The following is an 18,357-nucleotide window of genomic DNA, read 5'->3' as shown; positions in this document are numbered from 1 at the left end:
GTGTGTCCTCGGGAGCGCTTTTCCTCTTATAAGACTTTGTTCAGGCTTGTCCCTTGCTACAAAAGGGATTGGGCCACTTGTTGCACCGTTGCTATTACTTTTTACTTGTTACTTTTCGCTTTCTACGTTTCACCTCACTACACCTTCACTTGTTACCGCTACTTTCAGTGCTTGCAGTTATTACCTTGCTGAAAACCGTTTATCAGAGCCTTCTCCTTCTCGTTGGGTTCGACACTCTTACTTATCGAAAGGACTACGATTGATCCTCTATACTTGTGGGTCATCCCGATGCAACTATCACAGGAATGGTCAACAGAACTCTATATGCAATACTTGCATTGGGAAAACAATCATGTCGCTTTAAAAAATTCAGAATTTCAACATGTCTGATGTTTTCATTTGGCATGAAATTTTGAAGAAACTTCAACTCAACAAATAGTTCATTGGCATCAATATCAGATTGTTTATCCTTCATAAGGGAAGCCTCGAGATTAACACAAGAAGATTTCAGACTATCCTTATCCAATGAACGCAATGTTTTAGAGGTAAATAAGAAACCAAATTTTTTCTGGTAACCTTCATATTGCTCAAATGTCCTCGTGAGTGAGGAAATTTCTTGATCAACAACACGTATGAAATAGTTGACTCTGAATGATTCCTCCACAGACTGTGTGGCAATATTTGTGTCGTCTAGGTTCTCATCAAACTGTTTCTTTCTTTTAATTTCTCTTATTTTCTGAAATGTTGCATCAATATTCATCTCAAGTGCAATTTCTTTGGCTATCACCAATGCTTCTAAGAAACTAGTTTCTGTGTACCCCTCAAAGAAAGAAATAAGCCCTTTCACTTTCTCAATTGCAACATCAATAAGCATATCCTTTGTTTGCAAGTTCTTGCTTACTAAATTAATAGCAGACAATACCTCATACCAAATGGCAATTGCCAGGATAAATTCATACTCTCCGAGTTCATTATTTGCCAAACCTAGAGCCTCACTGCTTGCCTTTGGATCAATATCAGTTTCAGATACCTGAAATTAAAAGAAAGTTCATAAATGTTATGGGTGGATCTAGTCAAAGACTGAATGAATTACATCATTATCAATATGAACATATTGATTACCTGAAGTAGAGCGTCCCGAATGTCTGAACATTGAAATCTAATTGGTTTAACACTTTAAACACGACTCTCCCAACGCGTAGCTGACACAGACTTTAGAATCAATCTTGATATGTTTTCTTTCAAACTGTGCCATTTCTTAGTAGAATTTGCAAAAAAATTATAGATGCGTTGGATGATCCCAAAAAAGTCTTTTGCTCTACCACAAGTCTTGGCCATATCACAAAGTGTTAAATTAAGGCTATGACAACCACAAGCAGAATAAAAAGCTCTAGGATTTACATCCAAAAGTTTTCTTTGTACCCCTTGACGCGTTCCTTTCGTATTTGATCCACTATCATAACCTTGTCCTCGCACGTCATTTATATCAAGATCAAGAAGTTATAGCTCATTCTGTAGCACCTCAAAAATTCCTTGGCCAGTTGTATCATTTCCATCAGGAAATCCTGAATAACTCTTCTATGCAAACTTGACTTGAAGATGAATCCACATATCTTATAATTAAAGACATTTGCTCTTGGTGACTTGCATCAGGGGTACAATAAAGTATGACAGAGAAATACTTTGTGCTCTTTATTTTCATGATAATTTCAGACCTAATACAAGAAGCAAGCAAGTGTAGAAATTCATTCTGAATCTTATGATCAAGATAATGAGCTTGAGTTTCTTCATTTGTAATACGACGAACATGCTCCTGAATAATGGGGTCAAATTCAGCCAACATCTCTAGCAAACCCAAGAAATTACCATTGCTATCTTCATACAACTTGCCATCAGTACCACAGAATGCTAGATTATGCTTGGCAAGAAATTTTACAATGCAAACAATTCTGAATAATACCTTTCTCCAATGGTCCTTCTCTTTCTCAAGTTGTCGTTGAGCTGCTTTATCAATAGTTTGATGTTTTTCCAATCTACTGCGCAACTCATACCAATTAGTCATACTCAAAACATGATCCCCACTTGTCTCATGGTCTTTTAGTCTATTGGTCATATGTGACCAATCATTACAACCCTCATTTGCCAACTGACATTTCTGATGACTTTATAAATAAGTTACAAGCAAAGCAAAAGACTCTATCAAGTTGTTTAGAATAGACAAGCCAGCCTCTATCACAACACTCTCCATTTGATAGAAATCTAGTATAGAATACTGCGGTAAACCTCTTACGATATCTATCTTTAGGACCTTTCTTAATTGAACTGTCTCTTTTTGGACCCTTTTGTGCTAAGATATCAATCTGTTTATAATCAAGAAAATCCCAGTTTCTTGGATCAAAAATATCAGACTTAGAAGAATCATCAACATCCTCACGAGGTGAACTATTCAAGTTAACATCAATATGATCTTTCTCTTCCTCGATATTATATGTCTCTATCTGACCATTTGTAGCATCATTGTAAGGAACAATTGCAAGGCTAGAAGGATCAACAGAGTGATTACTGGATGACACTTGTTGTGCTTCTTTTCTAACAAATTTGTCCATGCCGCCTTTATAAGATTTATTAATTAAATTTTGTTCTTCCGCGTTTTTCTTGCGCTTATAGGCACCAAACTGATGTTTCCCCATGATGACTCAAAACTATATTATTGAAACACAAGATTAAAAAGATGAATACAATGAAATTGAAGTTATACAGTAGCATATACCAATTGGAGATCATGCATCAATGTTTGGCACTTAGACGAACTATCTAACTCACCTAGTTTTGGGTCCTGCATGGATGAACTGGGATCGATCCGACAAGACGACGAGTCTCGGCGGCGGCCTGAATCGGATCGCGGGATAGATCTGATGAACATATGAAGTGATCAGTTATAATGCGAACGACAAAGGCGATGGGCCGGCGATATATTCTTTTCTTATCGAAATTGTGGGGACCCCGACTTACAAGTCGAGATCGCCGAATGAACGTGCTCAGTGATCCCAGAGATCAATGCTCACCGAACACACATATACTGAATAATAAGAGTCTTACATCCAAGTACTGAGTTATTACATCACATGATCGAACGGTCAAGTTCACATGGTTGGGCCTAAGGCCAAATCATACTGATACAACTAATAGCGGAAATCATAGGGGCTAAGAGGATGCCCATGCCATCAAGCCTACACCGACAGGCATTCTGACTCAGAAGCGTCCCAGTTTGCAGGGGCGTCTCCGAAGACGTACTCATCTCCAAACTCCGGTCCTTCCATGTCTGGTCAATAATATAACCAGTGGAAAGCCAATGAGTACTTTTGAATGTACTCGCAAACAACCCATGATATGGACAATGGAAGTGAAGGATAACAATAACATGCATCTTTGGTGGATATCTCTTGGTGGTAAATAAACATGATCACAGGGATGCATCATAAGTTAAGAACTACTTTTGAAGAACAGGTTACAGATATCAATATATCTGTTGAGGGCCGAACCATCGAGGTTCACCCTATATGCCAAGTAACCAAACTTGGTCATATCATTACTTTCACATCAACTCCTTTCATCACAACTCACACACACTTGGTTTATGTGGAAACAACTGGACGTAGTTTAAGCAACACCACCCAACTGTCCTTGACCGTGGACACGGCTATTCGAATAGTTTTACACTCTACAGAGGTAGTACACTGGACCGACGAGATCCGAGAAACTTCCGTGTCGTCTACGACTCGCGGTATATAACTTACCCGACGTAAGTACCCGATCAATGTTTTTCCCCTGACTGTCACACCCTGTTTTTCACCCCAAGTATTCTATGTTGCAAAAATCAGAGATTGTTAAATTTTTTTCAAATAATGTTGTGAGTTCAATGTGAACCCTTCTTTGAGTGTGTGCTTGTTTGTTTGATGACTCAAATCTATGAAAATTTATTATTTTGCTCTCCTCAAAAACCCTTTCTCCTTTATATCAAGATCACCTTCATCATGTTGGGATACGCTACTAGCTCATGAAGCCAAGTGGCACTTCCAACCAAAGTTGGTGATCTGATCCAAATATTATTTTCATTCATTAAAAACATTAATTGGTGATTTAAAATATTATTTTCCTATTTTATATCTAAGTCTGTTTGTAAGGCTAGTAATGATATTCCCACAAGGAAAATTGCTTTCCTGCCTTAGAAAATTCTGAGTAAATTCATGGAAGCTCAGAAGGACATATATTTTCCATATATAAGATTTTAAACCCTATTTTATATTAATATTATTTGAGTAAAACCCTGAAAACCATTTCTGTCTGTTTTAGCTTTTTGAGATGTTTACAAAGGAAATTATCTCAATAAAATCCCATAAAATTACAGGAGCCCTTCCAAGCCATATTAGGTGCTCACCTTGATCCAAGGTGGGGAAGTGCACCTAATGAGCCCAAAACCCTCTCTGTCCAGAGTAGAGTTGGAACAACTCTACATTCCAAAGTTTCTCCAATGGAGCCGAAACTTTGCAGAGGTGTTTAACACCCCAAATGAGGACTCCGCACCAAAGATGGGATTTGTGAGACTCTGTTTGGCCACACTCCATTTGTAAAGGACAGTACTGTTCATTTTGAGACATTTTCAAGTTTACAAAGTCAAACTTGTTCAATGGAGCTCAGATTTGGTGGAACCCCATGTATTTACCCCAAGACCAAACCTGTTAAGTTTCATTTACAGTGGTGGAGTGGAAGCACCCCAAGTCACTTTCGAACACCTATTGACAGGAAGGTAAAAACCCTCCTAGCCACTGTTTTACCCAATGCCAAGGCCCCAAACTTGGTGGGTTAGAGCACCAGAACACCCTGAGCACCCAGTCAATCAGCCCCTCCCCAACTCCAAGCACAAGTGACAAGAACTCTAATTTGAGCTGCAGGGCAGTACTGGCAACACTAGTGTTCCTTGCTCCCTTGACCAGCTCGAGCTCCCACTAAGCCACAACGGCTAGGCACACTCCCAGCAACACTCACGACATGGAGGACATGTCCCAAGTGCCCCAGAGCGAGCCAGCATGCCGTGACATGCCAAAACTGTGCTCTGGGCGCGCTGCAGAGAGCCACCAGCAAGGAGACGATGCTCCGGCCGGTCCCAACCTCCCCAGTTATGTTCAAACGCTCCCCCGACAACCATTCAGTGCAAAGCTACCACAGGGACCCTCTCCCCCTCGCGCAAGAGCTCAGGCGACGCGTGCCCGTGTGTGCCCAACGCGGCCGAGCATGCACGGTCGCTGCGGCTCGACCCCACTCGCTTTCCCTCTGTGGCCATTGCACCAGGAGGTCCTAAACCAAGTCCCGAACTCGTGGTTTCGCGGCCAGCACCTCACTGTGCTCGCACGCGCGCGACGGTGAGTCACCGACGCGCCCGAGTCGGGTCACCGTCGTTGGCCTATAAATAGGTCCCCCCGACGCCCTAGCACCCTCCAAGCAGCTTCAGCACAACCAGTATACACTCCCTAGCCACCCAATCGAGCTCGCAGAGCCCCGGTGCTCGAGATCGACCGAGGCCCCTCCACCTCGGAGCTCCGGTCGATCTCCGGCTACACGTCGGCTCCTACGCTGCCCGACCTCCCTTTACACTCCCCTTGACACCAGGAACATTTCCCCTAACTTCCCCAAGCGAATCTGTACCCCTAGCCCCTAGTTGAACACCAATCCGAAACCCTTCCGCCACGGGCACCTCGTCGCCGGCGACCCAGACCACCTCCGGTGACGTCCCGACCACGAGCAGGTAGGGGGAGGCACGAGGGACCCATTCCCGTTCTTAGTTTGGCCTGAGGACAACGGCAGCCTCGCCGGCGTCCTTCTCCACCTCTCTGGCTGGAGGTAGGAGAAGGACCCGACAGGTGGAGCCCACCTGTCGGTGTCCTGGGGCAGCCAGCGCGCGCAGCCGCTGACGTTGACCCTAGGGGCCGCAGGTCAGGTTTGAACCTGGCCCGCGTGCGCCTGGTGGCCAGGCCTGCTGGCTGGGCCGGCTGGATCTGTTCCCTGGCCTTTTCCTTTTATTTTAATCCAGTAACCAAAATAATTTTTATAAAAAGATTTAGCCAGTAGAAAAATATAATTCTTCCACCAGTAATTTTCTAAAAATGAGTAGTATTTGATTCTGCAATAGTTGACATTTAACAAAAACAGAAACTATTTTGATATAATAAAATGATATTAAAAAGCACTTGTTTGCTTCTGTTTGCTTTCAAATAAATATGCTTAGCTAATAAAACTATAGGAAACATTTTCAAAATAAGAAACTGAATTTATTCAAGCCTTGCAACATTTTTAAAAGCACTTTGTGAACTGTTTTAGTGAGAGCTAGTATTTATTTATTCCTTTCTCGACGGTAGAGTTACCGAGTGACGAAGGATCCGGAGCGCAAGACCTCGAAGACCCCGAATACCTAGCTGACCAAGGCAAGCAACCCTTTTGCCATGACTTAAGTATATAAAATGATGCATGCTAGTATAGCAAGTATTTTCCCGTTGCATGTGATCACAGTGCCGGATCATCATTGTGGTGATGGTACCGGAGGCTTCTTCGAAGCACTTGCATGTTGATAATGATATTCAGATGGCTCCTCGGAGCACAAACATGATGAGCTGACCCTATTGTCTACGAGGATCATGCTACTCTCATGTTGATTAGTAAAGTTATAAGATCATTGCACTGAGCCTGACCCTACCCCGTGAGGGTCATGTTATTACCATGTTGGCAAGTAAAGATAGAGCATATTATCACAAGCATGATGATGAGTTAATCAAAGAGTATACGAAAACCCCGTCGGGTGCCACTAATTCCCGAGGGTGATGAGGAGTTGGTGATCACTTTTGGTGAAGTGATGCACCGGTGATTTTGGTGTGAGTATGGTTTCGGAAATGGGATTTGATTTATGATGTGTCGATTGTCCCAACCTTACCCAGTACGACCACGATACCCCTTTTATGGGACGGGGCTTTGTTGATTACTCTAGTCGGTACTAGCAAAGAGCCACATTACTAGTGGCGGGAGTGATCGGTGTCACTCTCATGATGGGGTCGTGCCAGGTAGGACGACTATGCCATTATTATGAGTTCCAGGCACACCATTGGTCCCTGCATGGTTGATACAGTCCAGAGTCGGTGCTCGTAAGACGTACAACATGTGGGCTGGGTACCAATCAAGTGGACCTCTTTGTCTAGTATCGTCAGGGGAAAGATGATGATCGGGTACTTACCTCGGGTACTGGATGACACAGAAGGTTCCCGTTTCTCGTGGGTCCAGCATACTACCTCTGCAGAGTGTAAACTATTCGAATAGCCGTGTCCACGGTCAAGGACAGTTCGGTGATGCTGCTTAAACTATGTCCTATGTTTCCGCGTAAACCAAGTGTGTGTGTGTGTGGTGTTAAAAAGGTGTTGTTATGATAATCACAATAATATGATCAAGTTCGATGACTTGACATATAGGGTAGACCCGGATGGTTTAGCCCTCATTGATACCTTGAGGTTATGACAAGTCCGATGACTTGGCATGCAGGGTGAACCCGGTGTGTTCAACCCTTGTCAGATATGTCAATATCTGTAACCTGTTCTTCGAAAGTAATTCTTTAACTTGTTGCATATACCTGATCATGCCACCACATTGCATTTCACTAAAGAAGCATGTTATTGTTATTCCTTACCATATATACTCATATCATGGGCTGTTTGCGAGTACATTCAAAGTACTCATTGGCTTGCCACTGGTTATGTTATTGACCACACATGGAAGGACCGGAGTTTGGCGATGAGTACGCCGTCGAAGACGAACCTACGATCTAGGACGCTTCCAAGTCAGAATGCCTGTCGGTGTAGGCTTGATGCCATGGGCACCGCTCAACCCTTACGAGTTTCCGCTACTCGATGTATCCGTTTAATTGGCTTTAGGCCTTGCTCTTTAACCCGACCTTCTGGTCGTTCGATGTAATAATATCGGTACTTGGATGTAAGACTCTATTATTCAGTATCTGTGTTCAGTGAACATTGATCCTTGGGGTCACTTGGCACGGCGAACTCGACTTGCTAGTCGGGGTCCCCACAGAACTGGTATCAGAGCCATCCTGACTATAGGAAGCCTTAGATAGCATGGACGTTAACCGAGAACGTTAGAACGCCAGCCTTGCACAAGACTCTTGCACATACAACCTTCTGACTTCTCTCCTATGCCTTGTAGATGGCTGCCGTACCTGAGACGCTTCTGGAGACCGGCTTTCCACTACTCCTGGTGGATTGTCTCGAGAAGTGCCACGTACGACGCACGCCCATCTTCCTCTACCACGAGCACTGGGTCAACGCCAACACCAAGGAATATCACGTGGACATGATAGTGAAGGCTAATGACTCCCCGTCTAGTTGGTTCTTCGAAGGACCACAGATGGGAGAGCTGATGTTGGCAGTAGAGACAGCTGCACGAGAGGCGCTCGTGCATCTCTGCAGCATCCTCCCTGAAATGGCAAATGAGCCTGTCACTCGTCACGTACCTTTCATTAAGGAAGGAGTGGATGGGAGTTGGACACTCACCCCAGCCACGGAGGATGGAATGCCATTAAGGTTTCAGACCTACTTCAGTCTCTCGTTGGACACCCTGACGCACTTCCTGGTCAAGGAATCAGTCAAGCTTCGCCAAGAGCTGCACCTAGTCAAGGGCCTGCTCCACACTAAGAAGATGCAGAACCACAAAGTAAAGAAGGAAGGCGCACCTGAAGGGAGGGCAGCTGTTGCCACTAGGGGTGGTGTGTTACCCATCCAGGCAGTCCCTCTTCGGAGTCGCCGCCTGACAGCGGAAGAGTACACTGAGATCTTCGCCGCCTCGCCCAAGAGACGCCGTGATGTGCGGATTCTTTCTTCCACTCCTATAAAGGAAGAGGATGTTGATGAAGATGAGGATCCTGTTGAATCCGCCTTTGAGACCGAGCAGTCCGCCGCGTAGGTTTTAGCGTAGGCAATTAAGAGTACCCGAGCACAGGGTATCCATGTATCCGTTTTTAATTTGCGTATGTGTGCTTGATGTAAGTCACCTATTGCCTTAGGCAGCCTATAAGTGACTACATCACCTAGTTGTTATGAATGCAATTTCCAGTTTATCAAAAACTTTGATTTTGAAAACTTGGCACATACACGTGTTGGACCCCCTCTTACTAGGAACGAATCCTTGTATTCCCGAGCAAGGTGGCATTTTGACCTGTCTGTTTCTATGACAGGATGGTGAACGCAACCCGCAACAGCACCTTCGGCAACCCCGGCGCCGGCTCCTCAGGGACGCCGCAGGGAACCGAAGGAGAAGCTCACGCTGGAGGTCACCACGAGCAGCCTAGAGACCTTCCGCCACCACCTCCTCCTGAGAACTTGACGATGGCTCAGTTCCTTCAAGCTCTTCGGGAGGAGCGTCAAGCCAGCAATGCCGCTATTCAGCTGTTGACTCAAGTCCTGGTGGACAACCCGTCGCGGAATGGGAATGGCGGTGGTCGCTCTACCCTTTCTGAGTTCATGCGGACTACGCCCCCATATTCACGGAGTCGATTGAACCCCTGGATGCCTCATGACTGGATTCGCACCATTGAAGACCTCCTTGCGCTGGTAAAGTGCATCGATGATCATGAGAAGGTCCTTTATGCTTCTCACTGCCTCGGAGGCACCGCCAGGGCATGGTGGGATGGATTCGAGATCATGCGGATGGGGCAAGTCATCACGTGGGAGATGTTCAAGGAAGGATTTCGCGCGGCTCACATTCCACCTGGACTGATGACCTTTAAGAAGCGGGAATTCCGAGCCTTGAGGCAGGGCAGTGGAACTATTAAGGAGTACTTGCAGAAGTTTAACCTCTTGTCGAGATACGCGCCTGAAGATGTTAACAATGAGGCCGCTAAGGTGGAACACTTCATGGAAGGGTTACAGCAGTCCCCGCAATACCAGCTGGTGGTTTGCGACTGCCAGAATTTCAGCGAGCTGGTTAACAAGGCGCTTATGCTGGAAGACAAGCGTCGTGCGATGGACGACACCCGCAAGCGCAAACTGATAGGCAGTGGACGAACCGGTAACGCAAGACCAAGACCATGGCAGTCAGCACCTGCAAGACCAAACTTTCAGCAGCAGAAGTACAAGTATCCGGTGTTCCGCCAGAATTATCAGCCTCAGCAGCAAGCCAAGCCAGCAGTCAACCCGCCGAACAACGGTGGAGTCAAGACCAACCCTCCGGGGCAAGTCACCTGCTTTGGCTGTGGTCAGACTGGGCACTATTCCAGGCAGTGCCCCAACAAGAAGCCCGACGCACCGCGTCCCAATGCACCCAACCCCGGTCAAGGTGCACCAGGAAGGAACCAGGCCCCCCGCAACCAACAGTTCAATGGCAGGGGCCGGATCAATCACATCGCTGCAGAAGAAGCACAGGAAGACCCGGACTGCATTCTGGGTACGTTCCTCGTCAACTCAACGCCAGCAACAGTGTTGTTTGTTTGTGGTGCCTCGCATTCTTTTGTTACTCAAGGGTTTGCGGAGAAGTGCGGTTTAAAACCCACTTTACTCCATGGGCAGATGGCAATTCAAACCCCGGGTGCAGTATTGAGGACCAACCTAGGGTGTGGAAGGGTCGAGATAGTTATCAATGGGACGAGTTTCTTGGCAGACCTCATTGTACTTAAATCGCAAGGTGTAGAAGTAATCCTTGGCATGGATTGGTTGGCCAAGCACCAGAGTCATTTGGACTGTGCCAACAGGGCCATTACCATGATAAGCAACCAAGGGGTCAAGGTCAAGTTTGTCTCCGAGCCAGTGTCGGCTCACGCATCTTGAGTCAACAGTCTATCCGAAATAGAGCTTGATCAAGTGCCTATAGTCTGTGAATACCCGGACGTCTTTCCTGACGAGCTACCCGGAATGCCTCCTGACCGAGACATCGAGTTCATCATTGAGCTCATGCCCGGATCAAGGCCTATATATAAAAATCCTTACAGGATGGGTTCTGAAGAGCTGGCAGAGCTAAAGAAACAGCTGGATGAGCAACTCAGGAAAGGGTTCATCCGTCCGAGTGCATCACCTTGGGGATCACCTGTTCTATTTGTTTCAAAGAAGGATGGTACCATTCGACTCTGCGTCGACTACCGTTCTCTTAATGAAGTCACAATTAAGAAAAAGTACCCGCTCCCCAAGATCGAAGACCTGTTTGACCAGTTAAACGGGGCCAGGGTATTTTCCAAGATCGATCTTTGATCGGGATACTACCAATTGAAGATCCGACCCGAAGATATACCCAAGACTGCATTCGTGACCCGGTACGGTCTATATGAATGCACTGTCATGCCTTTCAGTTTGACAAATGCCCCAGCCTACTTCATGTACCTCATGAACAAGGTATTCATGGAATATTTGGACAAGTTTGTCGCCGTGTTCATCGATGACATATTAATCTTCTCCAAGTCTGAAGAAGAGCATGAGCAACACCTGAGGCTAGTTCTGGGAAAGCTTCGAGAGGACCAACTTTATGCCAAATTCAGCAAGTGTCAGTTCTGGCTGAACGAAGTTGGATTTCTGGGTCATACCCTAACAACACGCGGTTTGGCCGTAGATCAGTCCAGGATTACTACAGTGACCAACTGGGAATCACCAAAGGACGTGAAGGATGTTAGGAGTTTCCTCGGGCTCGCGGGATACTACCGCAAGTTTGTCGAAGGATTCTCCAGCATCACTCGACCTATGACTCAGCTCTTGAAGAAAGGCCGGAAGTTCGAGTGGACACCGGCGTGTGAAGCAAGCTTCCAGGAGTTGAAGAAGAGGCTAACTACCGCCCCGGTATTGGCTACCCCAGGCATCAGCAAGGAATTCGTGATATATTGTGATGCCTCTGGAACCGGGCTCGGTGGTGTCCTGATGCAAGATGGCAGGGTCGTGGCGTACTTGTCACAGCAACTGCGACCGCATGAGGAGAACTACGCCACCCATGATCTTGAGCTAGCAGCTGTAGTGCATGCTCTGAAGACGTGGCGACATTACCTTCTGGGAAAGCGATGTGAGATATATACAAACCACAAAAGTCTGAAATATATCTTCACTCAAAGGGAGCTGAATATGAGACAGTGGAGATGGCTTGAGTTAATCAAGGATTACGACCTCAGCATTCAGTACCATCCCGGCAAGGCGAACGTGGTAGCCGATGCCTTGAGCCGGAAGGCAGGCTCCTTGAACGTCACGCTCAAGGAGAGGTTACCCGTCTTGTATGAAGAGATGGAGGACATCGGGCTTGAGATAGTCGAACCAGGGTACCTGGCCAACCTAGAAATCAAGCCTACTCTGGAAGACGACATCAAGGAAGCCCAGAAGGGGCACAAGAGTATCGAAGGCCTCAAGAGGAAGGTGCGAGAAGGCAAAGCCCCAGGATTCTCGATTGATGAGCAAGGAGTACTGTGGTACGGGAAGCGCTTATGCGTACCTAACAAGGCCAAACTTAAGGACTTGATCCTGCAAGAGGCTCATGACACACCGTACTCTATCCATCCAGGTGGTACCAAGATGTACCAAGACATCCGAGAACGATTCTGGTGGCATGGCATGAAGAGGGAAATTGGCTCCTATGTCGCTAAATGCGATGTATGTCAGCGAGTCAAGGCTGAACACCAGCGACCTGCTGGATTACTGCAACCTCTTCAAGTGCCGGAATGGAAGTGGGATAAAGTCGGCATGGACTTCATCACCAAGTTGCCCCGGTCGAATAAGGTTCATAACTCCATTTGGGTCATAGTCGATCATTTGACCAAGGTGGCCCATTTCATCCCCGTCAACACCACCTATGATGGCAGCCAGCTGGCCAGTCTGTACATTCATCGAGTGGTGAGTCTCCATGGAGTTCCCAAAGAGATCGTGTCCGACCACGCCACGCAATTCAACTCAAAATTTTGGAAGAAGTTTCAAGAAGCTCTCGGAACCAAACTCTCCTTCAGTACGACTTTCCACCCGCAAACGGGAGGACAGACCGAGAGGGTAAACCAGATACTTGAGGACATGCTCCGCGCTTGTGTTTTGGCCCATGGTACCAAGTGGGAAGACTGCCTGCCGTTTGCTGAGTTTTCTTACAACAACAGCTACCAGTCCAGTCTTCAGATGGCCCCATTCGAAGCATTATATGGGCGGAAGTGCCGCACCCCGCTCAATTGGTCCGAAACCGGTGAAGGATTAGTTTGAGGACCAGAAGCACTGCAGGAAGCAGGGGACAAGGTTCAGCTTGTCCGAGAAAACTTGGAGGCAGCTAAGTCAAGGCAGAAGAGCTATGCGGACCCTCGCCGCAGAAACGTGGAGTTTGTTCCCGGAGACAACGTGTACTTGCGAGTCACGCCTCTCAAGGGGACCAAGCGTTTCCACGTCAAAGGGAAGCTAGCTCCAAGGTTCATTGGACCCTTCAAGATCACGGCAAGGCGCGGGGAAGTAGCTTATCTGTTGGAGCTACCTCCTGAGCTTTCGGGTGTGCACAACGTGTTCCACGTGTCACAACTCCGGAAGTGTTTGCAAGTGCCGAACCGTCCCGATCTTTACAAGGATATTGATCATCAAGCTATTGACCTTCAACCGGATCTTACCTACCGCGAGAGACCGATCCGCATTTTGGATGAAGCCGAGCGTTGCACCAGAAGCCGCACCATCAAGTTTTTCAAGGTTCAGTGGAGCAACCATACAGAAGCAGAAGCCACATGGGAACGTGAAGACTATCTCCGATCAGAATTTCCCGAGCTATTCAGCGCTTAGCTTAGGAATCTCGGGGACGAGATTCTTGTAAGAGGGAAAGGTGTGTCACACCCTGTTTTTCACCCCAAGTATTCTATGTTGCAAAAATCAGAGCTTGTTAAAACTTTTTCAAATAATGTTGTGAGTGCAATGTGAACCCTTGTTTGAGTGTGCGCTTGTTTGTTTGATGACTCAAATCTATGAAAATTTATTATTTTGCTCTCCTCAAAACCCCTTTCTCCTTTATATCAAGATCACCTTCATCATGTTGGGATACACTACTAGCTCATGAAGCCAAGTGGCACTTCCAACCAAAGTTGGTGATCTGATACAAATATTATTTTCATTCATTAAACACATTAATTGGTGATTTAAAATATTATTTTTCTATTTTATATCTATGTCTGTTTCTAAGGCCAGTAATGATACTCCCACAAGGAAAATTGCTTTCTTGCCTTAGAAAATTCTGAGTAAATTCATGGAAGCTCAGAAGGACATATATTTTCCATATATAAGATTTTCAACCCTATTTTATATTAATATTATTTGAGTAAAACCCTGAAAACCATTTCTGTCTGTTTAGCTTGTTGAGATGTTTCCAAAGGAAATTATCTCAATAAAATCCCATAAAATTACAGGAGCCCTTCCAAGCCATATTAGGTGCTCACCTAAAATCTCACCTTGATCCAAGGTGGGGAAGTGCACCTAATGAGCCCATAACCCTCTCTGTCCAGAGTAGAGTTGGAACAACTCTACATTGCAAAGTTTCTCCAATGGAGCTGAAACTTTGGAGAGGTGTTTAACACCCCAAATGAGGACTCCACACCAAAGATGGGATTTGTAAGACTCTGTTTGGCCACACTCCCTTTGTAAAGGATAGTACTGGTCATTTTGAGACATTTTCAAGTTTACAAAGTCAAACTTGTTCAATGGAACCCCATGTTTTTACCCCAAGACAAAACCTGTTAAGTTTCATTTACAATGGTGGAGTGGAAGCACCCCAAGTCACTGTCGAACACCTACTGACAGGAAGGTAAAAACCCTCCTAGCCACTGTTTTACCCAATGCCAAGGCCCCAAACTTGGTGGGTTAGAGCACCAGAACACCCTAAGCACCCAGTCAATCAGCCCCTCCCCAACTCCAAGCACAAGTGACAAGAACTCCAATTTGAGCTGCATGGCAGTATTGGCAACACTAGTGTTCCTTGCACCCTTGACCAGCTCAAGCTCCCACTAAGCCACAACGGCTAGGCACACTCCCAGCAACACTCAGAACATGGAGGACACGTCCCAAGTGCCCCAAAGCGAGCCAACATGCCCTGACATGCCAAAACTGCGCTCTGGGCGCGCTGCAGAGAGCCACCAGCAAGGAGACGACGCTCCGGCCGGTCCCAACCTCCCCAGTTATGTCCAAACGCTCCCCCGACAACCATTCAGTGCGAAGCTACCCCAGGGACCCTCTTCTCCTCGCGCAAGAGCTCAGGCGATGCGTGCCCGTGTGTGCCCGACGCGGCCGAGCATGCACGGTCGTTGCGGCTCGACCCCACTCGCTTTCCCTCTGCGGCCGTTGCACCAGGAGGTCCTAAACCACGTCCCGAACCCGTGGTTTCACGGCCAGCACCTCACTGTGCTCGCACGCGCGCCACGGTGAGGCATCGGCGCGTCCGAGTCGGGTCACCGTCGTTCGCCTATAAATAGGTCCCCCCGGCGCCCCAGCACCCTCCAAGCAGCTTCAGCACAACCAGTATACACTCCCTAGCCACCCAATCGAGCTCGCAGAGCCCCGGTGCTCGAGATCGACCGAGGCCCCTCCACCTCGGAGCTCCGGTCGATCTCCGGCTACACGTCGGCTCCTGCGCTGCCCGACCTGCCATTACACTCCCCTTGACACCAGGAACATTTCCCCTAACTTTCCCGAGAGAATTCGTACCCCTAGCCCCTAGTTCAACACCAACCCGAAACCGTTCCGCCACGGGCACCTCGTCGCCGGCGACCCAGCCACCTCCGGTGACGTCCCGACCACGAGCAGGTAGGCGGAGGCTCGAGGGACCCGTTCCCGTTCTTAGTTTGGCCTGAGGACAACGGCAGCCTCGCTGGCGTCCATCTCCACCTCTCTGGCTGGAGGTAGGAGAAGGACCCGACAGGTGGAGCCCACCTGTCGGTGTCCTGGGGCAGCCAGCGCGCGCAGCCGCTGACGCTGACCCCAGGGGCCCGCAGGTCAGGTTTGACCCTGGCCCGCGCGCGCCTGGTGGCAGGCGTGCTGGCTGGGCCGGCTGGATGTGTTCCCTGGCCTTTTCCTTTTATTTTAATCCAGTAACCTAAATGATTTTTATAAAAATATTTAGCCAGTAGAAAAATATAATTCTTCCACCAGTAATTTTCTAAAAATGAGTAGTATTTGATTATGCAATAGTTGACATTTAACAAAAACAGAAACTATTTTGATATAATAAAATGATATTAAAAAGCACTTGTTTGCTTCTGTTTGCTTTTAAATAAATATGCTTAGCTAATAAAACTATAGGAAACATTTTCCAAAATAATAAACTGAATTTATTCAAGCCTTGCAACATTTTTAAAAGCACTTTGTGATCTGTTTTAGTGAGAGCTAGTATTTATTTATTCCTTTCTCGACTGTAGAGTTACCAAGTGACGAAGGATCCGGAGCGCAAGACCTCGAAGACCCTGGATACATAGCTGACCAAGGCAAGCAACCCTTTTGCCATGACTTAAGTACATAAAATGATGCATGCTAGTATAGCAAGTATTTTCCCGTTGCATGTGATCACAGTGCCGGATCATCATTGTGGTGATGGTACCGGAGGCTTCTTCGAAGCACTTGCATGTTGATAATGATATTCACATGGCTCCTCAGAGAACAAACATGATGAGCTGACCCTATTGTCTATGAGGATCATGCTACTGTCATGTTGATTAGTAAAGTTATAAGATCATTGCACTGAGCTTGAGCCTACCCCGTGAGGGTCATGTTATTAGCATGTTGACAAGTAAAGATAGAGCATATTATCACAAGCATGATGATGAGTTAATCAAAGAGTTTATGAAAACCCCGTTGGGTGCCACTAATGCCCGAGGGTGATGAGGAGTTGGTGATCACTTTTGGTGAAGTGATGCACCAGTGATTTTGGTGTGAGTATGGTTTCGGAAATGCGATTAGATTTATGATGTGTCGACCGTCCCAACCTTACCCAGTACGACCACGATACCCCTTTTATGGGACGGGGCTTTTTTGATTACTCTGGTCGGTACTAGCAAAGAGCCACATTACTAGTGGCGGGAGTGATCGGTGTCACTCTCGTGATGTGGTCGTGCCAGGTAGGACGACTATGCCATTATTATGAGTTCCAGGCACACCGTTGGTCCCTGCATGGTTGATACAGTCCAGAGTCGGTGCTCGTAAGTCGTACAACATGTGGGATGGGTACCAATCGAGTGGACCTCTTTGTCTAGTATCGTCAGGGGAAAGATGATGATCGGGTACTTACCTTGGGTATATGTGATATACCGCGAGTCGTGGATGACACGGAAGTTTCCCGTTTCTCGTGGGTCCAGCGTACTACCTCTGCAGAGTGTAAACTATTCGAATAGCCGTGTCCACGGTCAAGGACAGTCGGGTGGTGCTGCTTAAACTACGTCCTGTGTTTCCGCATAAACCAATGTGTGTGTGTGTGGGGTTAAAAAGGTGTTGTTATGATAATCACAATAATATGATCAAGTTCGGTGACTTGACATACAGGGTAAACCCAGATGGTTTAGCCCTCATTGATACCTTGAGGTTATGACAAGTCCGATGACTTGGCATACAGGGTGAACCCGGTGTGTTCAACCCTTGTCAGATATGTCAATATCTGTAACCTGTTCTTTGATAGTAATTCTTTAACTTGTTGCATATACCCGATCATGCCACCGCATTGCATTCCACTAAAGAAGCATGTTACTCTTATTCCTTACCATATATATTCATATCATGGGCTTTTTGCGAGTACATTCAAAGTACTCATTGGCTTGCCACTGGTTATGTTATTGACCAGACATGGAAGGACCGGAGTTTGGCGATGAGTACGCTGTCGAAGACGAACCTGCGATCTTGGACGCTTCCAAGTCAGAATGCCTGTCGATATAGGCTTGATGGCATGGGCACCGCTCAGTCCTTACGAGTTTTCGCTACTCGATGTATCCGTTTAATTGGCTTTAGGCCTTGCTCTTGAACCCGACCTTCTGGTCGTTCGATGTAATAATTTCGGTACTTGGATGTAAGACTCTATTATTCAGTATATGTGTTCAGTGAACATTCATCCTTGGGGTCACTGGGCACGGCGAACTCGACTTGCTAGTCGGGGTCCCCACACTGACGATACTAGACAAAGAGATCCACTCGATTGGTTCCCAGCGCACATGTTGTACGTCTTACGAGCACCGACTCTAGACAGTATCAACCATGCGGGGACCAATGGTGTGCCTGGAACACATAAAAATGGCATAGTCGCCCTACCTGGCACGACCCCATCACGAGAGTGACCACATATCACTCCCGCCACTAGTAGTGT

General features: G+C 46.8%; 1 pseudogene; it reads right to left on the bottom strand.

The window, feature by feature from the left end:
- Positions 1-280: 280 nt before the first annotated feature.
- Positions 281-2,606, bottom strand: LOC123405536 (annotated as a pseudogene).
- Between the last annotated feature and the right edge of the window lie 15,751 nt (positions 2,607-18,357).

This window comes from Hordeum vulgare, chromosome 6H (assembly GCF_904849725.1).
Source record: "Hordeum vulgare subsp. vulgare chromosome 6H, MorexV3_pseudomolecules_assembly, whole genome shotgun sequence".
NCBI lineage: Eukaryota > Viridiplantae > Streptophyta > Magnoliopsida > Poales > Poaceae > Hordeum > Hordeum vulgare.
This window is presented reverse-complemented; position numbering and strand designations above follow the sequence as displayed.